Below are 26,366 nucleotides of genomic sequence, written 5' to 3' on the forward strand. Positions count from 1 at the left end.
GTTGTTGTTGTTTTGTTTTTCTCTGCAACATTGGAGCCAGCATGGAATAACTTTCCTTATTTCTGTATTTAAGATGTTTGTTTTGCAAGTTATTTAGCTTATTTTCTACCAGATAGTTTCACAAGTGAGAATTACTCCTAGGAGAGCAAATGAAAATGAAAGAGCGAAGGAAGGCAGAGGAAAAGTTCAGGGATGTTGACCTGAGTCTCTGAATGTAAAGCAGAGATGTCATTCTGTCACTGTGGTTTCCAAGAAGCTTTAAGAGTCCCAGGAGACTTGGGATCTTTGGAGAAGCACATAAACACTACAGCTATGAAACTTCAATCATTCCAATCCCTTCCTATGACAAAGTAAGTCTCTGCTGTGTTGTTACTAAATATGCAATTATTCCCACCCATCAAACAATCTTTGCAGTTATATTAGATTAAGGAAAAATGCCTCAGGCTAGCTTCAGAAACAGATTTGTTGCACCTAGCTGAAATTGTCAAGGGAGACTTTGACTAGAACAATGCTTTTTCACCGAGTGCTTCAGAAAGGGTAGTAATAAGGAGTTTAAATTTCAACAAGCAGTACTGTACATCACATATCAAGAAACACATTTTATACTAAAATATAAAGGGAGGCTGTGAAAATGACTCAATTTTAACCTCTGGAAGAAACTAAGTATAAAACATGCTGCTACTAGTTTTTCCTACTTTTTGTCTTCTCTTCCCCAGATCACCACGCTGAAGTTCTGTATCTTTATACTGGCTATATGGGTTTGGGAGTACAGGGTTATGATGCTTTGAATTGAGCTTCGATGGGTAATTTTTTCTATTCCTCCATATTCAGTCATTAGCTCTTGGATTAAAAAAAGTACAAATAGATAGACAGCAGCTTTGCTATCTGTGAGCCAGAGCTTCGGCTGAGTACAGCTGAGAACTAATGTTCTAAAAACCTTCCCTAAACAGAAACAGATAAAATAAGATTATGTTAAAAATATTTTATCTTAAAATAGCACCTTTTTTCCTTTTTTTTTTTTTGGAGATTGGTGTGGGTGAGTGTGTACATCTGTCTTTCTTTCCTTCCTTCCATCCATCCATCCTTCCTTTCTTTCTTTTTCTTTCTTTCTTTCTTTCTTTCTTTCTTTCTTTTTCTTTCTTTCTTTCTTTCTTTCTTTCTTTCTTTCTTTCTTTCTTTCTTTCTTTCTTTCTTTCTTTCTTTCTTTCTTTCTTTCTTTCTTTCTTTCTTTCTTTCTTTTTTCTTTCTTTCTTTCTTTCTTTCTTTCTTTCTTTCTTTCTTTCTTTCTTTTTTCTTTCTTTCTTTCTTTCTTTCTTTTTCATTTTCTTTTTCTTTCTTTATTTATTTCTCTTTCTTTCTTTCTTTCTCTTCCTTCCTTCCTTCCTTGCTTTCTTTCCACAAGTAAAATTTGTATTTCTATAGAGACAAGACACGAAAGACTTCTGGAAGCTGAGATAGGCAAGTGACATTTGAAAATAAGAAATAAATATGAATTAAGAAAAAATAATTTACAATAATGAGAAATTAGCCTTTTAAAACAGTTTTTTCATACTTAGAAGGGAATATAAAATACATTGGAGTAAATGTCAAAAACTTAGACGAAGAAGAGGTATCTTTTGTGAGTTTGATAGCATCGCCCTCTCAGCTGTTAAAGTCCCTCTCAGGAACAATATCACACCTTATTGTACTGATATAATAGAACAAATCCAAAGATACATTGTCACTGTGAAAGGATGATTTGAACTGTGTCTGAAGCTTGTGGTGGATTTCTATATACAGGTTTGAAACCTATGCTCCTGACAGTAATACTAATGTTGCAAAGGATTAAAGATTTGTAAACTGACAGTTACATGATCAAAGATAACATAATGATACTTGCATCCACCGTACACCATGCCATGTCACTGAAGTGTCCCTGAACTATTATAGTATTAAAACTATTGTTTTAATTATTGTTTACATGAACAGTTACTGCTTGTTGATATTAAACCTTAATTTGGTAAAAGTAAAAATTAGTCATCTTGAGAGGCTCTTCTTCCACATTTGGTTGTGTTCATTTTGCCTCTCACAGAGATCAAAGATACTAGTTATATCTTCCAGTTTGTATATAGACAGTATCCAAAATGAAAATAAACTTTACAGATTTATTTATGTTATTGTTATCCTTATACAGCTACATCTAAGATGAGTCTTGTCCCAAGGTTGGTGGTTTTGGTTGGTTTGGGGTTGAGTTTTTGTTTGTTTGGTTGGTTGGGTTTTTTTTTAATTTTTACTTTGAGGGAGCGGGGTGGTGGTGGTTAATTTATGTAAAATTATATTATTATTACTTACAGAAATAAATTGGACTGTAGAGTTATTACATACTTTAACATTAAGTTTACAGGAGTGTCTTCCACACAGTTGAATAGTGCTTCTGCATATATAAACACTTGCAACTGTGCTTTGGTTTAGGCATAAAAATTATCCAAAGAACTAACCAGAAGCTCAAGTTAAGACCATATATTACAATTCCTGTGCCAAATACATATAAATGCAAGGAAAATATGGCAGTGATCCAAAATGAGACACATTTTTATACATAATGTTTTGAATTCAGGTACTATCTTCACATTCAATGTTTTTAGCAAGAAAATATTACCATCTGTTATAATAAAGGTGCAAGATTTTTTTCATTATAACGCTTTCTTTTTACAGACTCATAACTTGCTGAAACATTCAATTTTTTGAGTTAAATTTAAGCATTTTCCTAAGAAAGTTAGGGAAGCTGTTGAAATGGTTCCTATTTAATAAGGATAAAAAAATATATTATTGCACATTCTACATTGTAGCAAGTTCCATTCCATTTTTATATAGTTATTTTATGCAGTTTCATTTATAATTATTTTAATATTAGCTTTGAATATTTCTCTAATTTTTTAAGTTAAAAAATAAAGATAAATAGGTTATAACTCCCTATAATAAACAAAGCAATCAGCACATTCACATAACAGGAGTTTTAATACATTGTGGTCAAGTGAGTGCTATGATTTTTGTACGTATGTGTGTATGTATGACTTACTGTACTCACATGTATCATGTGTTGTACACCCACATTATGTGCAATAAGATGTATCACCCTAAAAATTATGGTGTCTTGGTCTATGGATCTACTTCTTATACTGTCAATACTGTAGGCCGGAAAAGCTTTTTTTACCAGGGAATGTTAATCATAATGGTAGGTCTACTGCTTCAGTTGTGAATATCATTACAAGAACTAATACAAAGCATCCTCAAGAGCACTGCTTCTTAAGAACATGTATGATACATGCACTTATCTGATGCAATAGAGAAATATGACTCCCATATCTTTTACAAAGAAATGTCATAATTCTGAAATCAGGTAGTGAGTAATCTGAGCCAGAGGTGGTGCAGACTGCTGAAAAAAATATCTGGAAACATCTGAAAAGTAATCTCCCCGTTTTTTTAAAAAAATAATTAATGTTTTATTATATATAATTTCTTCCTTTTTTTTTGTTGTTTTTTTCAAATACACTTAGAAATGTTAGCTTTTTATATTAGTGAAATTCAGAAGACATTCAAGACAACTCTGAAGATACATTCCTTGAAGAATTCCAATTCTAAAAAACTTTGCCAGTTTAAATATGGGTGAAGTTAAAAATTATTAATGCCCTTTGAAGATGCATGAGACACAATGAAACAGCTATTCTGGTTAGTATGAATGGGCAAAGTTCTAGGTTACCAAATCAGAAAAAATAAATGTTGATGGATAGCAGCCAGACTAAAATTAGATTACTTCTAGTTATTATTATTCCAATACCTGAGTCAAAGACATTTTTTTCTTTCTCTTATGTTGAGATGTAGGCTAGGATTTCCTGTACTATTGATTTAGTTCTATTTATCAATGTGCAATTCATTTACAAGTTGTAGCTTGGACTGAAAGCAATCCAGTAAAAGATATGAGACAAATTATCCAAAAGAATTCCAAACTGCAATTGCAATCAATGATTTATTTATTTTGCTTAAAGAAATGAAGTGGGGTGGTACATCCTTAAATCCCATTCCTGATTGCATACTATACAACTGAAAACAGGGAATGGAAATACGGAGGTGAAATAGTAGGTTTGTAAAGCAAGTTTGGAGAGAAATAGATTAACTCAGAATGAATTAATGAGAAGCAGAAATTGCTGTAAAACTTATTAATACAATGAGTCAAGAAGGCTTCGTTTATATTAAAAATCCTTGTTTCAATTAAGTGTATCAAGGCACTAAAAAGCAATATTTCTTTGACAATCAGTTCATGAAGAAATAAATATAATAACAGTTTTAAACACAGTCATTGCATTCCTTCCTCTCTTAGGTTATTAGTTTACAGTTTATGGCTATTAAATATAAACTTAAAAGAAACAAAGTTACCAAATACCTACATTACTAACTAGATATATTTTAGAAACCTTAAATAAACGCAAAAAGGAAAATAAGAAAACAAAAAGATTCAAAGAGCTTAGTAAATGGAAAGGACTCAGTATAATTATTAAGAAAACCTGAATAATGTAGGTCTATTTTGCTGAACTGGGGGGAGCAAGGGGTCTTTCAATACTTGATCCAGCAGTTTGGTACTACCCTGGGTATTATTTCAACTGGAAAGGAGTTACTTTCTTCCCTGTAGGTTAATCTGCACAAGAAAGAACTGCAGTTACTCTTCAAGAAGAAAGGAAGCAGGATTTTTCACTCCTTTTTATTGCAGGTTACATTATACTGCTATAATAAGCATATAAAATTCTGATTTTGGGAAATAATTGAGAATCCTCCCTGGGATACATAGTAGGACAGAGGACTGCTAACCCAGAATGAGTGAAATGATGCTCTGAGGGGATAATGAAGCCAGTTACATAGATAGCACACAGGTACCAGAAGAGATACGCATTAAAGGCCAGAGAAGAGACGGAACTGGAAGTGCAGAATAGATTGCAAACCAGATGTAAAGCATAAAGAATGCACAATGTTTGTGCTCTTGGAAAAAAATGTCAGGACTACCACATGAAACGGGGAACCTGTAGCTTTTAAACCAGTCTGTAAGTGGGTCATAGCTTTGGGGAGATATTTTGCCCCTTGCAATACAGAAGAAACATGATTTCATGTGATCTATTTTCAGCTTCAAAGACAAACTGATGCATTTGAAACTACTTAGCAAGACTTATAGACAAAGGATTTTGTTGTGACACTGACATGACTCGATTTTCTTGTTTTCCAAAGCAATAGAGTCTCATTGTTCAGGCAAGTCTGATGAATCCCTGAACTATGTCAGATCTTTTATGAGCAGAAACTCATATTCTGAAATATCTTGTAATTATTCCCAGGGATTCCACAGTGAAGAGGAACATAATGAGTCATATGGCACCGAATAAGCTCCACAGTCTTCTGTCTTTGCTTACTTAGGCTTCAAAAGGAACAAACACACAAAATCGGCTCTGAGTTTCTTAAATGATACATGTAGCAAAATGATGAACGCAGTACTAAGATTCAGCTTTTTGGTACTCATCTGTATGAAATGCTGATGCCCTACATGTCACTTCAGCTTTGCTTTGTTGTATCAGTCTTTTGGTGTGTGAGCACTGATAATTCATCAGTTCCAATGTGTTATAACAAAATGCTATTCTTTGTGGAACAAAGTGTCAATGTCTCTGAATCAAATACAGAGGGAGGAAGAACTTTTCTCATTTCCAAGCTTACAGTTCCTCTTTGGAGTAGCACTTAGATGAAGAGGTTTTGGTTTGTGTTTTGTTACTGTTGTTTTACTTTGCTATTTTATCTACATGATTATTCAAAAGTCAGACATGCAACATAAAACCTGATCTGTATGAAAATAAAAGAAATGCCTATAAACCATAATATAATGTTTTTGAACATGAAGAAATGTAAGCCAGAAATGTGAGATGAGCAGATTTAACTTATTTCCCTAGTGTCTGGATGTAATCAAGCAGGTAATCAAAGCAAAAGAATGACCTTCATATTTGTAAACTATCCTATACGTAAAAATGGATGAGGTTTTATATAGATGTCCTGTAGAGTGGGGAAACACACTTTTTCTTTCTCAGACAACTTAATTGGAAGTGAAAATTTTCTTAGTATCCTGATATGAAAGGGAAAAGGCATGTTGTGAACAACCATATCTCAAACTGCCTGTCTCAAAGCTTGCCAGCTGAGCTCCTGCAAGGCTTAAGAGTTGTGAACAGATAAGAAGCCAACAGCTGCCCAACATCAGTTTTTGGGCAAGGTCAAGAAAAGGCCACACCACTGTGAGGGATGTGCCTAGACATGGACGATCAACCCTACCTTTGCAGTGATTGGTCGCATGTGCCCCATGGAGTAATGCTGTACGTGTCTTTGTCTGGGAAACAACTGCCCTGAACACTCTATAAAAGGCTATAAAACCCTATAAAACAGTAAGTGGTGATCCAAAGACCCCCATCTCTGATGTGAATGGAGACCAAGAACCAACGGGATGCCGCTAGATCCATGGTGGTGACTATGTCTTGCAAGACTATCCCCACTGCTTGCTTTATTTCCTTCTTTCCTATCTTTCCCTCTCTTTCCTATCACTGTTTGCTTACCACAACACATGAATGCTTTGTTTACATAAGTGCACAATAATTTTCTTTGATTAGTGGCATTTGACCCCATTTGCATCTTAATCTCACTCTGAGTATAACAAAGAATGTCCCCAGCTTGGGTCCTCTCAGACCAGAACATGTATTGCGTTTCTGAAGCAAATTGTATTTCTTCTGTACATTGCCTTGCTTTTTGCAAAAGAAGAGGCTTCCAATATTTCTGGATGATACTGAGAAAGATATTTACTAGTTCATAAATTTGGCAACTCAGTTTCTTTAGAGAGACATGACATATTGTGTATTTTCTTGTGGTTTACCATCACAAATGTAGTGTCAGAACAGCTAGACTTTTCTAACTTACATTACTTCTACAACTTACATTACAGCTCCAGTGAGTAGTTATTGCAACATTGAGAAGCTTATTGGTCTCTTCCTGAAATGCTTCCTCATCCAGAAGGGGCAAGAAAGTCAACAGTCAAAAAAATTCAACTCACAAAGTCATGAAGAATTGAACATATGGATGAACATTAAAGCATTAGAGAGTCCCCAGAACCCTACTACGGTGGTTATAACAGCTTAAAGTTCATAAAAAAATTAATATGCAATGTTTTGTAATACAGTGATATCCTTAAGAGAAGAATATAAACTTAAAAGGAGCTCTCCCTTGGGACTATTTTCATAATTCTTAAGACTCAGATATCATAGGAACAAGAATTTGCTCCTCACAACTCAAATCAATAGAAAAACACCCCAAGAGAAATCCCCGATTAGCCAGCTTAAGAGGAACTTCACTGAATACAGAGACTTTGGAAATATATATTAGAAAGAGCAAATGAAGACAGAAGAGAAAAGGTTTACCTTGTACTTTCTGGGGCTTCTGATGTCTTTCTCTGCCTATGGATGAATGTGATTTATGGGTGAAACCCAAGCGTTTCCAGTGCCCACAGATGCACCAATACCATAGACTAAGGGTGAGGTGAGGAAATAAGTGTTGATTTCTGTACCTGATTCCTGTTCCTGTAAGATGCAGGATAAATACAGGCAGCTTCTCAGGAGGGGACATTCATTCCTAGGTCTGTTTTCCAGCTGCTTTTTAAATCAGGCATACTGGATCATCACAAGGAGTTCAATGGATCACTGTGCTAGGTTTTGGAAGAAACTTTCCCCAGAAGACATTATTGCAATACACTGGGTGGCCTTTTTCTGTCTTGTTCTTGACATGCACAGGGCTTATCTAAGAGATTTATGTTTCAATGTTGCAATTCTGGCACATGATATTAGTGATTTAGGAAGGACCTGTGGGGGATCTGAAAACTCTTCACTCTTATACTGAAAAATCAATACTGGTGTAACTCTGATGGGGATTTCTGGGTGATTTATTCTTCTTCAACTAATTAACAAAGTTGCATTCTCTGTATTGAACCATTTCCATGGTTGAGATTTCTCCTAGTGTTCCTGTATATAAAGAAAAAATGGATAGTAGGAAAATAACCAAATGCAATTGGTGTCTGCTTAGCATGCAAGGGTTGTGAACAGCAAATGTGGAGAAATGGAACATATGTGCATATTCAAAAAGGCAAACCCAAAGCTAATTTAAAGATACATTTCAAAAGGACAAAAATTTAATATTTAACACATCCCTAATTATTAAGTGTGACTAACTGTGACTGTGTTCATATAGATGAACACTGCTCACTATCAATCAGCTTCATCCATATTATAGGTTATTAACTGGACACATCTTGCCAACAAACATAGAAAAATGCAAAAGAAATCATTATTTCTTGACATTAATGGCAATAAAATTCAAATTATTTAGAGAACAGTCATGGTGCTTAGTACTTACTGATTCAACTTACTGAATATTATGTTCAAAAGTATTTGCATTTCCGACATTACATTGGAAAGCTATAATGTAAAATCACATTGTGTGAGTTGGTTTGGTTATTTTGGAAAAGGTCATTGAGTCCAACTGTTAACCTAATATTACCAATCCCACCACCAAATCATGTCCTTAAATGCCACATCTACACGTCTTTTAAATACCACCAGGGATGGCGACCCAACCACCTCTCTGGGCAGCCTCTTCCAGTGCTTGATAACACTTTCAGTGAAGAAATTTTCCCTAATATCCAAAGCAGACCTCCCCTGGAGTAACTTGAGCCCAATTCTTTTTGTCTTATCACTTATCACTTGGGCAAAAAGACCTACCTCCACCTGCCTACGACCTTCTTTTGGGTAGTTGTAGAGAGCAATAAGGTGTCCCCTAAGCCTCCTTTCCTCCAGACTAAAGAGCCCCAGTTCTCTCGGATGCTTCTCCTAAGACTTGTTCTCTAGATCCTTCACCAGCTTTGTTGCTGTTCTTTGAATGTGCTCCATCAACTGAATATTTTTCTTGCACTGAGGGGCCCAAACCTGAACACAGTATTTCAGGTGTGGTCTCACCAGTGCCAAGTACAAAGGGATGATCCCTTCCCTAGTCCTATCGGCCACACTATTTCTGGTACAAGCCAGGATGCTAATGGCCTTCTTGGCCACATGGGCACACTGCTGGCTCATGTTGAGCTGGCTTCAGCCAGCACCCCCATGTCCTTTTCTACCAGGCAGCTTTCCAGCCGCTCTTCCCCCCACCTATAGCACTGTTGTTATGACACAAGTGCAGGACCCAACACTTAGCCTTGTTGAATCTCAGATAACCTTCTATGAAAAAAAATGAGTGGACTCATAGATGAGGGGAAAGCAGTGAATACTGTTTACTTGGACTTCAGTAAGACCATGGACACTGTCTCTGATAAGATCCTCATAGAGAAGCTGGTGAGGTATGGGTTGCATGAGCAAACAGTGAGGTTAATTGAAAACTGTATTAACAGCCAGACCCAGAAACTGGTGATAAGTGGAACGAAGTCTAGTTGGAGGCGAGTAAATAGGAAAGTACCCCAGGGGTCTGTACTGGATCTAATCCTGTTCAACATCTTCATTAATGATCTGGATGATGGTGCAGAGTATACCCTCAGCAATTTTGCAGACAACACAAAATTGGAAGATGACATGATACACGAGGGCAATGCCACTATCCAGAGGGAACTCAACAGGCTGGAGAAATGGGCAGAAAAGAACATCATACAGTTGTACAGAAGAAAGTGTCAAGTCCTGCGTCTGGGGAGGAATAACCCCATGCACCAGTATATGTTGGGGATGACTGGCTGGAAAACATCTTTGCAGTAATGTCAAGTCAGAGGACACCCCAACTGAACATGAGCCAGCAATGGGACCTTGCAGCAAAAAAGGCCAACAGCATGCGGGGCTGCATTAGGTGGGGGCTGCCAGCAGGTCAAGGGAAATTATCCTTCCCTGTACTCAGCACTGGTGAGGCCACATCTGGAATATTGTGTTCAGTTCTGGGCTTTTCATTTCAGAAGATACATGGATATACTGGAGAGTCCAACAAAGGACCATTAAGGATGATTAAGTGACTGGACCATCACACATATGAGGAAAATCTGAGAGAGCCGGGACTGTTCAGCCTGGAAAAGAGAAGGCTTAGAGGGGAAACTCATAAATGTATATAAATCCCTTGAGGGAGCATGAATGCAAGACGGAGACAGGCTCTTTCCAGTGGTGCCCAGTGACAGGACCAGAAGCAGTGGGCACAAACTGAAACACAGGATGCTCCCTCTAAATATCAGGACAAACTTTTTTGCTGTGAGGGTGACAGCACCAGCACAGGTTGCCCAGAGAGGCTGTGGAGCCTCCAGCCTTGGAGATATTCCAAAGCCATGTGGACACAGTCCTTGGGCAACCTGCTTTAGGTGGCTCTGCTTGAGCAAGGGCCTCAACCAGGTGACCTCCAGAAATTCCTTCCAGACTCAATGGTTATGTGATTCTGTGGTGCTGTGAAAGCAATTTCTCAAATTATAGCAGCACATCACTAACAAGCAATCAGTGCACAATAATTTCAAGATCAGTATCTGCAATATACGAGATGATCCACCCTACAGAACACTTACAAACCACTACTAAACCCTCATAAATTTCTGAATATCTGCTGCAGCTTATCCCCAGAAGCTTTAATTTCATAGGCACACTGAGATCTGTGTGCACCCACACATACATCCAAAGCAGCTGTTGGTCCAGGCCCCTCCACCTTGGTAATTCCCTTGTAACTGTTTAATCCTGCTCATGGCTGTCTTCCTCTTCAGTATTGTCAGTGCTGAGGCATGCATCCTCAGATATCGGGCAGTTCTGGTTCACCAGTCACATGCAGAGGTTACACTCCTGTTACTGTCTTACCATCTGCTGGTACTGAGACCACGTGTGCAAGGTGGACAGCCCACAACTACTCACAATGTTAATCCCTTATGGCAGCTCTGTTGTACCTTGTAGTTTACATAGCCCCAGTGAAGTAACTCTTCATACAGGGGTATATTTCTCAAATATAGTATGTGATTGCTTTACATTTTTTTACAAAAAATGGGCATTTTAACAGAACCCCCAACAGCTTTGAAGTCTATACGCTAAAAATTACACTGCAATCAGAAAATGGCAGCAGGCACAGTAGAGACTGCAGCTGGTTAGGTGAGGTTTCAGCTAACTGATACTCATGTTGGTGGCATCCAGGATAATAAGGATCCACTGTATTTTCTGAACTGCCTGGGAACAGAAAGAAAGCAAACTCTCAAGGCCAAGGCAGAAACAACTTTGACTATCTGTCTCCCTAATGAGTGTTTTAATGAAATACCCTATGAAAAAAATATGCCTGGAAAAAAAACCAAAACACACCCTTACTTGTACTTCAAGAACAGGCTTGTTGTTGGCTTGTTGCCATTGGCTGCCTTGTATCAAAGCAATGGAAAGCAACAGCTGAACTTCACCATGTGCCCTTGATCAATAAGCTCAAAAAGAATCTGAAAGCAGTGAGTAGTATTAGCATGTAATTTTTAACCCACTGGAACTCATCAAGGCCAAGAGTCTGTAGCCCGGGATTTAGTCTAGTAGGACTTCTAGAAGTGCACATTATTTTTCTGTGCTGAAAGCTTTAACCATGAAGTGTCACAGTCCTTAATTATTGCATTGCTGCCTCCCATCCTGGGAGCCCAGAGCTTGCGCAACATGCCTGGGCACACCGTGCCTGGGGAAGTTGGCCACTTCTAGAATGAATCCACAGAGCCAGCACATTGGGTAGGGGACCCAGCAAGTATTCAGCACTGAGGACTGCTGACTACTCTGAATCTTGCTGTTCTTGAGTAATGAACCTGTCTTGACTGGGAATGCACCAGGCAAAGCATTCTGAAGAGTCCTATTTCCAGTCCTCACAAAAGGTCTCTGGTAGATATATTTTTTAGTTTTAATTATTTTTTAAAGCCATTACTTAAAACATTAAGATAATCTGTCTGGGTTTTTTTGCTTTGTTTCTTTTCCCCTCCCCTACAATGACTGAGGTAGTTATATTCTCTCACTCAGGATATGAGACAGCCAGATGTAATTACTCCTCAAAGGTCCATTAATGCCTGCAAATCTCTCAAGGCAGGAATAGATATAGACAGTAGTAAAGCATTACAGGATAGACATGAATATAAGAGGGGTAATGCATGCTATTGACTTCAGGGCCACTCTGGAGGCAAAGAAGCTCTCTGGTCTCGGCTGCTATCAACATAGGGAAAATGAAGCATTCAGTAGAAGTAACCTCTGCCTCCTCCCAGGCTTTCCTTTCCCCATTCAAGGCTTCAGATATGATCCCTGGACAAGTAAATCCATAATTGCACAGCTGGGGGCTCCCATGGCCCCCTCATTTACCAGATCTGCCCTCTGATGCTTCAGTGACAGCTGCAAAGGAAGGAGAGGCTGAGAAGTCATCCTGGGCTTTGAAACTGCTTGCTGTGTATCTGTAGTCTCTTTCAAATATAAAACAGGCTTTTTAACTTAACCACTTGCCCTAGGTCATAAAGCTTCGGGCGGGGGGTGGGGGGTGGGGGGGTGGGGGCGCAAAGATAGCCTCAGCAGATGTGCCAGTGAGGGGCATACTCTTATCTGGAGCATTCAAGGTCTTCCATCATAACTGTGTGCTTCTCACCCATGCATATCCTAGAGAAATCAAATTTGTATGGGAAATATGCTTAAACATCTCTAAAGCCTGGATGCACAATAGCAGTACATTCAGGTTGTGACCTCTTCCCTACCAGGAATCAGATATATTAAAAAAGTCTGACAAAATATGTGGAAATATAGAATCACTTTGGTTGGAAAAGACCTTTAAAATCATCAAATCCAACTGTTAACCTAGCATTGCCAAGTCTACCACTAAACCAAGTGCCACATCTATCTGTCTTCTAAATACCACCAGGGATGGTGACTCAACCACTCCCCTGGGCAGCCTTTTCCAGTGCTTGACCACCCTTTCAGTGAAGAAATTTTCCCTAATATCCAATATAAATAGGTATTAGGTTATTTTTGCAACTCTCCAAATGAATTAATATATAGGGTTGTCTTTCACAGTTTACGTCACTTCAAATACTATTTCATTGTATAAGGCCAAAATGGAATTATGTAATCACAGATATGAGTTTCATTTTCAAAGCTAAGGAAAGGTCGTATAGCAGTAGCCTGCAGTTCTGAAAACAATACATGCCACTAGTAAGAAGACTAAAGTGTTTCTTGAGAAGCATTAGGCTAATCTGATCAAACTTAAATTATTTGGTTTATGAAACAACATAAATAATTTAATCCTTCTTGGTAAAACACTAGTGATTAACCAAATGCTCTTTGTGGATGGCCGCCTAATCTATAGTTCACAGAAGCAAGTCAAAAAGGAAGTAATTCTTTTAATCATTATTATTTAAAGATCCCTGCCTGAAAATATATTTTGAAAAATACCTGGGAATGTAATCATCTGAATTCTGGCAAATGTTAGTCTAAGACTGATCTAAACTTGCAGTTTAGATAAATATTTGCCACCTCATAATGCTTCTGGCTGACAGTGGTACCGCACTGTAACAATGATGGATGGTAACTGTCTATTTATCCATCCACTGGGAAATATGGACTTACCAAATTGCAGTCCTGTGATGGGGAAAGGAAGAAAACTGAAAACTCAACAACTTTCTCAAATATCAAAATCTAAATTACAAATTGTAAAGCTTGGATGTTTTTTACAACTCCATATCAGGACAGAACAGATAGAAAATGCATGAACAAACTCAAACCACATATAGTTTAAGAGTATCTGTTTTCATAACGGATCAGATCAATCCATCAATCAGTTTCCCCTTACAGAAAGTATGCTGAGCACAAAAAGCTGTGGGAGGTGTCATGGCAGCGCAAGAGCCTCATGTTCATAGTATCACTGTAACATTAAAACTTGGAGTACAAAACCAAAACTAAATAAATCTTCCCCCCAACCTTGCCCAAAAGCCTGTCAGGGCATTACAAGAGTCAACATCAACAAGCACAGGAGGCAAGACAATGCTGTTGTCATGCGTATTGGTCAGAAGTACATGAAATAGGAAGAAAAAGTTGGGAAAACTCTGGACAGACTATATGTCACATTGGTATGTTGAACTGTTCATATAAAATAAAACAAAAATCTTGGGTACTTTGCATAAGGAGTTATATTCCCAAAATTCTTGTACACTAATTGGAAATGTTTTTAATTAGTACAAATCCTTATATCTTCATTAAAATTAACAAGTAAGCAAAGTGAGAGCTTTTTAATATTTCCAGAGTAGATTTGTTAATCATGATGTATGATGATGACTAAAAACTACAGCAGTACATATGAGAAAGAGGGAGAGAAACATGGGGTTTTGATACAATGTCTAGAGTTTTCTCTTTTTCCTAACAGAGCTCTATAACTTTGTGCTCAGCTTATCATTTATTCTATAAATTAATAATAGCTGTACCCAAAAAATATTTGTTTCAGCTTTGAGTCCACAGGTTCTTGGTAAGTATCACTACATAAAGTTTGGCTCCTGGAGTATTCTAACTCCACCAAAAAAAAACCTGATTTATAGTTTCCTCTCCTAAAACCATTTTTGGTCTTATAATTGACTGTTCTTTTTCCAATTAACACCAGGCAATCTCTTTAAGTCCTTTGTTTTAATGTGTAAATTATTCTTCAAAGGTTTCTTTTCCACTTATGCAGGGGTTTAAAAAAATATCTCTGTTATGCATAATGAACCTTTATAATCTGCTGTCAGCTTAATTGAGAAATGGTCATATTGAACATTAAGTGTGCTTTAGGGAAAGTTGTTCTGAAGTATCACTCTTGAAGAGAATATGTTTTAGTTCTGTGTCATCTTCTGATTTATCATGGCAATTTAAGTCTTGCATTAATTGTATTGACTTAAAATTAGAAAATATATTTTAAGATTTCCATAGACTAGACAGTATATCAGTTCTTACACTGTCACTGTGAAAATATCTTAGTTATTCTACATCTTTTTAATATCAGAACTTGAGAGGGAAAAGCATACATGAGCTATTTTAAATAAAATTACTTTCATCATTACATATTGCAAAATAAGGAAAAAAAACCCAAGGAACCAATTCCTTGAAAAGAACATAATAAAAAAAGAAATATTTCTGAACCCTGTTTATTATACTTTATGGCATGTAACTATGCTTTTTTTGGGTAAAAACATGTTTTCTTAAAGCACTAGCACATTTGAAAAAGATCTAACAGTGGAGTAACTACACATAATAAAAAAAGTTTATTAGTATTTCTTTATTTCTTTTGTTTTGAGAAGAACAAGGCTTAGAATAAAAATTGTACCTTTCATCTGGTAAATAACTTTAGAATGCTATTAGTTTACTATTTATGCTTTCCACTGCTTACTGGTGTCTGGCTGGAGTTTTAAGATTACCATGTAACAATGGCAGAAAAATTAGAAGGAGGTCTTCATGTATCCAATAAAAAAGTATTTTGTAGAAGTCAAATATTTTTGTTAACTTACCACCAGCTGGCTCTAATTTCCCCTTGCTCTATTATTGCAAATTCTAGGTTTTGCTCAAAAATTCAGAAGAAAAATCTGTTACTACTGAAAAGGTGAGCAAGAGGAAGAAGCCAATTGCTATTTTTTGGGCTTAAGATCCATGTTCCTAGAAATGCCAAGGAAAGTAGCCTTGTTTAAAAGACAGAAAGCTGAGCAAGTGAAACATTCATATCGCCAGTTCTGGCTTCTAAAAGTTGTAGAGATGCACGGTGCAGTCAGTGGAGAAAATCAGATAGATTACCAGAGGCAGCTCTTAAATCTGAGCGGTGTGAATGTGACCTCTGTGTTGGACAGGCAACCGACAGTGCCATTGTATGCCTAGGGAGAGCCAGAGTGGCACGAGGTATAGGCACAATCTGAGGAGGCACAGACACGTCCCTATATATGCACACAGCCCTATGGCAACCCAGAACAGAAGGACTTCTGCCACAGAACTGCCATGAAATTCTCCACCTGTAGCCAGGGTCAAATGCTTTACTAAAGCAGTAAATAAAATTATGGTGTTACCATAGGCTAACTAAGAAGTGTCATATTTAGCAAAGTTAGAGCAGCTCTCTGAAGTATTCAGCCAAAGTACATGAACCTGCTTGATGATACACACAGAAACTAAGTCTTGCCTACTTTATTCAGAAAATGGTTCAATCAGCATTTTAAATTGGAAAAGTATTATATATATACACACACAAAATTTATATTTGAACATTAATTTAACTCCCACCTTAAAAAAAATAAATTTCTAGAATATTTATAAATGTACTCACCTAGAGACTTACAAGAAGGGTAAAATAAAGAGAGAGAAAAGAAAGAAACTCCAGGTGTTGATATAAACATACCAGAAATGTGTTTCTTGACGTGTCTATGTATAAATTGCTTGTCTCAAGGAATTGATTCAGGATAAAACTAATTTTTATTGTTTTTCTGCAAAAGAAACCAAGTCTAATTGATTTACTCTTTCCCATTACAGCTTTAACTGCAACCATGTGTGTGTCCAAGATGCTTTCTTCTGGTTTTATGTCCCTTTTTGTTAAATACTTTGATTTATGCATTCTGTACCATTAATACCATTGTGAATTTGTTTACAAACAGACACATCCTGGCTGGTTATACTAATTTTTTCCTTTTTACTTCAGCTTTTTTAACTTTGTAAGCTTTTAAAATAACAATAAGCTATTCTGAACCAAAACAAACCTGTTTGAATTTGTTATCAAGTACCAACATAATAATAAAAACCAACCCCATTATATTTGTCATGTCACTACTGTTAAGAGAGGACCAAACAAAATGATGTGTAATGATTTTTGTTGTTGCTTTTTGGTTTTTTTTTTTTGTTGTTGTTTGGTTGGTTTTTGTGTGTGTGTGGGGGGGGGGGTTTGTTTGTTTGTTTTGTTTTGTTTTGTTTTGTAGCAAAGTTAGATTAAAAGATGAAAGGAATATTTTTTGGAGAAAAAAGATCCCACAAAGAGAGCCTTTTCAAATTTGCTGAGGATTTTTATGCAAATACTTTTGTTTCTGTTGTTAAAGCTCAAAGTTCGATCCTCACACAGTGTTTAAGTAAAATGCCTACAACCATTTTAAAAGTCATCCAAACACTAGTTTTCTGTCTAATTTTACCTGCACAATCTGTAACTAAGGTAATGTAATAACAATTTCCCCTAAATTCCCTAGAACACAAACCCTAGGAAAGCAATCATTCTCCAAATATTTTACAACTTACTCTTTCTGCAAAAGTTTCTTTGTTTTGAGTTTATCAGAAGATCATCTAAGAGGCATAAACTGATACAGCAAGCCCCAGATCTGAAATTAAGGCTGCAGATAGAACCCCTGTGAGGACTGTAAATGACTTCTAGATAGTTCTGCATAATAGCTCTGCTACCACTGGGATCTCAGAAGTTAGGATAAAACTTACTGTTGTTTTTGCATTGTTCAGTAAGGAAACTTGGAAAAAGTTTTGCTTCATTCTGTATGCTTTAGGTTTTGAAGATAACTTACTGGAGTTTGGAAAAAATTATAAATTCAAATATAATCCTGAATCTTCCTATTTTGCACTGAGAATAAGTTCCTAACCATACAAAGTGTTCATTCCATAGAATCTGGGTCTATAATGTAGCACTGTAGTCCAATACAGCAGCTTTAATATCGAAGACAGAAATCAATGAGATGACAAAATATCTCAATGAAAGGGAAAAAGTGTTTCTCTGGCACATATTAGAGAAGAATAACTAGAACATAAAGGCAAACCAAAGTGGAAAATAATGTGAAATTAATACTTTTAATCGGAGGTGTCCAAACACTGATAATCTATAATTCAAGTCACTAAAGCCTGGAATAAAGGTACTTACTTGGTGTTACTTTGCTGCCAATAACTACTTCATAATTCTTTTTGTGGCCCATTGTGTGGCCCAGCCTGTGCACTGCAGGCTGTGACTAAATAGGTGTTTCATTGAGAAAGTTCAGAAAAAGAAATGAAGGAACGGGAGTGGGGGTGGAGTGGTGAGAATTGTTCCTTATGCTGCATATAAAAGCCAAAATCTACTGACCAAAATTTTCTCAAACATTTAGCAATTTAAATATTTCCATTTTCTGATTTCCCAACAATAATGCCTTTAATAAACCTGAATTAACCTGATATTTTCTGAATGCAAAATCCTTCATGGTCTTAACAGAGACCACAATGCTATCTAAAATGTTTCCATTATACATATTGTGACTCTTCCGCTTCCATGATATTGTTTGCAAAATATATATAAAAAAACACCTCTGTTTTTAAAAAATTAATCTATTGAAGTAAAAAAATATTTTTTTTTTTACCATTCTAGACAAAGCATGGCAATTAAGACCAAGCCTTATGGTCTTCTAAATTTGTTTTCTTATACACAGAATTTAAAGCTGGATTCATTACAAATTAATGCTCTGACTGAATGCAAGGGTTTTTTTTAATGAATTTAACTCAGTAGAAAGAAAAAAATATCTCAAACAAAATGAAAATGCAAGTCTTTTCATGGTTTTATAAATACTCATAATATACAACAAAAAGTTATTTGGTTTGTCCTGGAGATGAAATGAATTAGGTGGTTTCAAGAAGGTGCATGTAAACACAGCTGATTTAATGCAAGAACATATACCTCATCAAAGCAGAAACAATTCAGAAGTAATTTGAAGCCAAATTCATTTTTTCTGAAGATTTATTTACAATTCTGAATCTTTTTCTGTAATCACTCTCAACCATAAGAGCTCATCAAATAGGATACAGCAAAAAGGAAATTATAACCATCTCAGTTCTGTAATGCTTTTGGTGTTTCATTCAGGGGTTGGGTGATTTTTTGGTGTGTGTGGGTTTTTTCCCTTCCAGGGTAGCCTCTCCTAATTACATTTTCCAGTATTACCTCCTCAGCCACCTGTTTAGCCTTTCTGTCCCTCATATGTATTTTAGTAGCAAAGAACCAATTTACTGCTGCTGCAGAGGTATTAATCAGGCTTATTATGACATCACCTCCCTCTGGTAGTCAACGTACACAGTAAGTAATGTACAACCAAAGTCTCACATAGCTTGCTATCAAAGTAGACAGGAGGAAGACAACGTTAGGGAAGAGATGCTACCTTTTGGGAGCACTTCCTAAACTTTAGGTGAGGGGAGAAGAATTTAATTAGAGTGTGTCACTGGGAAGGAAGGAAAGGAGTGGGAGTAATAGAGAGACAGGTATTGTAGGGAAGGAGATTAAGAGGACAAGAAGGAGATGAGCATAATATTAAGGAAGGGAGTATGAAAAGAGCTGAGAAGAAGAAACAGAAGTCAGCCCAAGGCAAAAAAAAAAAATACAGTTAAAGCTGATGAAATTTCCCTGAAGTGCTAGCATCCCTGTTTTAGTTACTTTTGCTTTGAGTGGGGTCTTTATTCAGTTTTTACTTATTGTATCCTGCATTGCCTGGTCTACAAGACTGAGGGAGGGCTGAGGGCCATAGGGCAGGGTATAGCTACATAAATCATAGCCATGTTGGCCCAGCATGCTATTATTAGCATTGCAGCTGTGTGTTGGCCTAATTTTGTATAATCTGCTTTTCATGCATTAACACAATAATTATTAAATAATTTTTGAGAATTAAGTTTTTAAAAGAAGTTGTGCTCTTAAATCCTGTTGTATTCCTAAAGAACCTTTACTATCTCATAACATGTATCTGATTTTCCCATTTTCCATTTGTATAAACTCGAAGGAATAGTCCTATCTCCCCATCTCTTCATAACAAAAAATTAAAAACATAAAGAAAGGAACTAAAAAAAAAGTATTACAACAACAAAATTGTAAAAAAAAAAGAAAATGTCAAAATGATGAAATAGAGGCATAAATTAACATCATAAAAGGCTTTATTATTTGTGAGAACACATATATTACCTTCAAGCATTAGGGCATAGAACAGTTATTATGGATATCCTCTATCATCTATAATGCTTACAGATTTCCATGCTGATTTTCCTAGATAATATTTGTGTGTGTATCAAGTGTCAGTACATTAGCACATTTTTACACTTTGGAATCAGACAAAAGGAAGAAAACTAGAAAGAGAAGCAGGTACAGCTGCATGACAATTCTTTTTCTCTTTATGGTGCTGTTGACATATATTACAGCAGAAATTCTAAAAGCCTTGATACACTTGGGGATACTGACAGTGGAAGTAGGCTTTGCTCCTCTTGATATCAAAAATCTTCACAAAATATAATTAAAAGACTACTAAGTATATTGTCCTAGTATTTTCCAGCCTAAGTTCTCATGTATAATGAAGAGATGAAACATCAAGAGCGTGGGTGCTGTTGGAGATAAATTTGCAGATTACTTCTGTTTTGCAATACCAAGGAAATTCAGACCACCACAATTTTCGGTAATTTGATAGATATTACAGCAGCAGTATGCATGTTGCTGAAGGCTGGGTTGTGGTGGTGCTTTCATTATAAAGCACATTTTAAAAGCATTTAATAACTCAGATATCATAAAACTTTAAGGTGCAGTTTTATGCTTTTTTTTACATGATGAGTTCAGAAATACTCAAATTTAATAAAGCTAGGGAAGTATTTGTACTTTTGCAACTCAGGCATAGATTTTAAACTAAACAAATTTTTTAAAGTGTTTTATGTTCATTTTATTGTTGGTTTTGGTCAAATCTTCCTTCCACCTGCTATCTCATCACACTGGCTAAGGACTTTTGTGGTCATTGCAGTGTATGTGTCAACCCCCTTAAATGTAAAGGCAGATTTTAAGATGAGAATTTTGTCATGACTATAAAGATGGTCTAGGTAGTATTCCACACTACAGTGAACCAAATCAAAGTGGGAGGATAAAACACTAGTTTACTTGATGTTAAGAGACAAACCCCATTCATTTCAGTGCAGCCATTCTTGCCTGTACTGCAGCTGTGCATTATTGCCTGGAGATGTTAAAGAAAATCTCCATTTAAAACACAACAGCAACTGACTGCCTTACCGTAATGAAGGAACAGACATCATCAGCACAGACTGATATGTCATTAGCTAGACCACCTTTTTGTTTGCTAAGATGATACAACAGTTTTAGCATTACAATTGCAGGTGTTCCCCTTTATACTAATTATAGAAATGTTCACTAGAGAAGGGAAAGAAGTGCTTGTCTCCTTGTCTAAAGGTGAATGCTTTAGCCTAACTTGCTAGCTCTGAGCTGGCATGCCATCAGTGTGCTGGAGTCTGACACCGACATTTATGCAGTCTGGGCAATGGGAAGAACTTTGGTAGCAAAGAGGCTTTATGTCATCATTTATCTCCTAAAGGGGGCCCTCTTTTAAAGGGGAATTGTTGTCTCAGGTTTATCCAGCATGGGCATGTATTAAAGCAGCACACTGTGGCTCCTACCCACAACAGGACTGTGTTGTTTTCCTCCCATGGAGATTGGGGTGCAGGAAATAATCTGGATGCCAGGCTTTTACCCCAAGACAGTAATGCATACACTGAGCTCTGTAATCCAGATATAACATGAAAGGCTACAGAAAGCACAAAGAATATCTAATCATTCCCCAGTTGTTTTGTTTTTTTAGTGGTAGTTTGTGACATAGCACAAACCTGGCAAGACAGAATTGCTGCTGAAATTTCAAAGTTGACAAGGTAGCTCTGTTCAATAGGTTAAACACTACCCCACTGCTCTCCATGGCACTTTTACTGTTTATAGCCTCCTTCCCCCTCCCAAATGATGGGCCTTTTTTTTGATTTGACATATAGACAGGTGATTTTTCCCAGTACAGGGAACCCAAATGCATCATTCAAGGGAAAAGACTTCATTCAGGAGCAAGGGTTTTGCCAGTCAGGTGATGGACATTGGGCACTGACACGTCTAAGAACAAGCTCTGGTTATAGCACAATGTTCCTAAAATAGTTCCTAAACCTGACTTAGTGTATAATAAGGAAATGGGTAAGCCAAGAAATACAGCAAAGTGTATTCTTTATGCACGCTGTATTTGCATGTGATTCATGGGGAAAAACTTGTTTAGGACAGTGACTTGGCTCAGTGAAAGATGATTTTTTCAAACATACATTCTTATTTAACTCTTCAGATGGCACTTAAAAATGTAGTTGTGAAGTACTCCAGCAAAAAAAAATAAAAAAAAATTATAAGAAGTCTACAGCACTGTTAGACCTTTATTTCCCATGTGAATACCAGCTTGGTTGTGCAATAATTATGTTAATTCTTCTGACACGACATGTAAGAAGGCACAGCTTGGCATGTCTACAGAAGGAATGGACACTGTGGGACTCTGAAGTCAAGCTTTGCTTGCAAATTTTGTTATACCTATGTACTTATCTAATTTACCCATAACCTCCTTAGTAGTTTTAACATTCTAATACTTAATTTATCCTTTAACAGACATGTCTTTAATGTCATACATCTAAGTCTTCACTTGACACGATTCTTCACAAATTCTAGTTAGAAATGAGAGAAAACCAGTATTTGTCTTCCCAGCATTGTAAGGATTTATATGTGACCCTAAAAAAGAAACTTGTTTCAGCTCAACCACTTGTGTAGGAAGTGTAATAAATATTACACACAGGCAATTCAAGAAAACTGAATTGCAAGACTTGTTTTTATTTTATTTCCAACTTGAAAAAATTTTTGAATTTTCAGTATTCTCTTTTTCTTCCCATGAACTTTCAACTGCTGTTCATGTACACAAGAGTAACAGCTAGCATGCACAAATACTGCCTCTATGATAATTTCACCTTTTATGCTGAATTATAAAATTGGCAACTTGACCCATCTCAAAGATTAGGAACATTGCATCTCCTTCTGGCTTATATTTATCTTACATTAACCAATCAAGATTGTGAACTTGGAATATTGCAATAAAATGCAATACACATTTTTTATAACATATGTAATATAAATTTAAGCAGTCTTAATTGCACACACAATAGTAATGTCTGCAATTTGATTTTAATATTCTCTGCAGTAAAAAATGTTTTGTGAAGTAGTCAGTGAATAATGTATATTATTAAGCATAGTGTCGAGATTTGTATTTATCTCCAAAACTGTACAAAATTCAGCAAGTCAATTACTTTTTGTAAATTATTTGTTCAGCTTATTTTCAGGCTTCCTAAAGACTGACATGTTGATATTTTGTCAAGAAAATCTCTTTTTTTCAATAGTCTTTCATCTTTTAATTTTACAGAGCATGGAAAGACTTCAATCATACTATTTGCAGTTCATGCTGTAAATAAGAATGTGGAGAGAGAAATAAAAATGGATAACATAATTCCAAACAGACAAGAATCCCAAATTATGTCTGTTGATCCCTAATCATGTCGGTTGAGTGACAGCCTCTCTGTTAGTCTCTAGGCTAAACCTTGCCTGGCACTAAGAGGATACATAGGTGAGAAGACACCTGCTAACCTTATGAATTCATTTTAAATTATCCTTTCAAGACAGTGTGACTAAGACCTCTCTAAAGCTGCCTTTCTTGATACTGGATTAGAAAATATTTTCTGCAAATTGTAATGATATGGAAGCATCTTGGGACTCTTAATTCATAAACAAAGTTCTTTATAAGTCATTTAGAGGAAGCATTCACCACCCCTGGAGTGAAGGGTGGACTTTGATTGACACAGCTGGTCTAACGTACGTTACCATTTTAGAAGATGCCATAGTCTGAGAGAGAGGAGAGAAAGCCTCTGGAGAAAGGTCCTTTACAAATCACATTAACAGCTCAAGGATCTGACAATTCCAGTGCACCTCCAGGACCAGACCCTTTTTCAAGGCCAGAGGAAAAACTACACAGCTAACAGTGTTAAAGTCAGAGACATATTTTGGCTTACAGGATAGATTTAAAGTGTAATTTATTATTGTTAATACATACAAAAGACAAAAGAACTGCAAAAGTTTCTTGAAGATGGAAGAAAACAAATTATAAGGGAAAAATAAACACAAAGACCAGAGAGAGACTATGGGTGAAAGTAAAGTAGTATTAGGAGAAAATGGGTTTGTCTTCTATTCAGTATGATGATGGCATAACAGTTTTAACTTGCTTATTTACCATTTGTTAAGTAATATTCTGTATTGCTATGTGGTTCTGACTACATTAGAAAACAGTGAAAATATGTAGAGCAAAGCAGTCAGCATGGAGGATCCCACATCACACACAGCTGGGGGGGTCCTTCTGATGGTCCCATAGGACCAGTGTCAAGGAGCGTCTGCAGACCTGTAAGGTTACTGCAAGATATCCTTTTCCAGTTTGGCTTCACGTGACCTGCAGTTGTCACAGCTGGCATGTTTTGGGTCAGGCAGAAGGTGGAGGGGAGAAAATGCCCTTCTTTGGGAAGTTGTAGTGAGCATGCACTACTGGAGGAACTTCGGGCTGGCAGAAAGACGTTTTGCAAACATCACACAACTGTTAGAAAAAAGTCTGGAAAAAACAGGAGACTTTCTCAATTCAAGAAAGACATCTGCAAACAAGCCTTAACAGGTAATGCTGAGGATTAAACTCTGCTGGCACCCAGAAGGGGACAATTAAGCCAGGAAGAGATCAAGAATGACTGTTCTAGAGAGCAAGGAAGAAGAAAAGACTCATATCCTTGTATGTGTATAGTAGCCAAGGAGCAGGATTTTTGAGTCTTTTCTTTGCTCTGTTTTGCTAGAAGAATCAAGGCTTACTCTGGTGAAAAAAATACTTTGTTCTCCTATTTGTTTGTCATCTAATCAAACAGACCTTTAGGTTTGTTTGTTTCATGGATAAAAGGTGGGGCAGATCCATCTCAAGACCAGCCAAACACCAGTCTCCTTGTACTTGTTACTATGAGACAAGGGTCTCCCTATTTCTTCCCCAGCTGAAAACACATCAGCTTCAATGCGCTGGGAACATTATAGCTGGTTTTTAATCTCAACTGCACAGCATGTAAAACTCAAAAATCCAGGTAAGTGTATGTATGAGATACACACTCATCCAAAGAATTATGGAATTGGGTGAATTTTATTGTATGCAATTCTACAGCATTAGACAGACTGGGGCAGATGCCAAAGAGGGTTTCTCAGAAGGTCTTTGAACAAATGCAAAACTTTGAGATCTATGTATGAATATATACATATGACTGTGACATGTTATTGTATGTCTACAAATGGACTGGGCATGGAGTATGAAATCATTAAGTATACTTGCTACATGAAAAAGAACAAGTTAAAAGAACATATGACATATACAAACAGAATAAAACAATTATCTGAATAAATGAATGACAAGCCAAAGACTATAAGAATACCAATGAATAAGACACAATTTTTGTGTAGATTTAAAGGAAAGGGAACTGAAAGCAAAGGGCAAAAACCTGGAAAGCCTGTTTAAACGATCTCTAGTCCCCTGAGAAAACAAAAACTCCAAATGGAATTTGTTAGATGGAAGAAAAAGTATCCTAGATGAAATATAGAAACTGATGTAATAGAATTCTGTTTACTTATATAAAAGTGAGCTGCACTACTTATACAAGACTATATTGTAGTTTCTATAAAACAAATTTACAGTAGCATAGGAAAATAGCCTAGACAGATCCTTCTATCTTTTTTTTTTTTTAATTCCAAGTCTGAAGAAATAGATAAAAACTTGAACTCTTTTTTTAATGCCTTTAATTTCAAAATCTATTGACCAAATTTCAAAAAAGCACCATGGGAAATAGAGTTAGTATCATAATCTGCCAGGCATAATTGTCACTGTGAAATTCATATGCCTAAATTTGTTTATGTTATACTTCGTTTTTCAACAAGAGTCAACAAACATTTAAGAAATAAAATCTTTAAATGTCTATGTATTAGCTTACTATCATGATTTGGAGTAAGCCAGAAACAAACTCTTGAAAACATGAAAAAAACTTGAAATAAATGTGAAGTTTATCTCAGCTTTTTAGCTGTCACTGGATGTAATTGGCATAGTATGCATTGGTACTGCATCCTTATGCTGATGTGTAACTTTGGGGAAATTTCAGTTTGCTTGGCTGTTTTTAATATTTATTGAAAACAGCTAAGTGTAAACTTTTTAGTTAAAGTGCCCAATTATATGTTATTTTTCAAACAGAATATACATTAGTGGTGTGTGTTTATGTATATACACATAAGTGTATGAGATAGACAAGTGACAAGAAATATTAATAGGTTTTCCCACACACAGGCATGAGCTCTAAGTGGACAGGTATCACTCAAAATCATAGCATATACATAACTGAAAAATATTTTCATTTTGTTTATTAGATTAATGATGGCTATTGAAGTGCACCTGCAGC

The sequence above is a fragment of the Falco rusticolus genome, chromosome 3 (genome assembly GCF_015220075.1).
Source record: "Falco rusticolus isolate bFalRus1 chromosome 3, bFalRus1.pri, whole genome shotgun sequence".
Taxonomy (NCBI): Eukaryota; Metazoa; Chordata; class Aves; order Falconiformes; family Falconidae; genus Falco; species Falco rusticolus.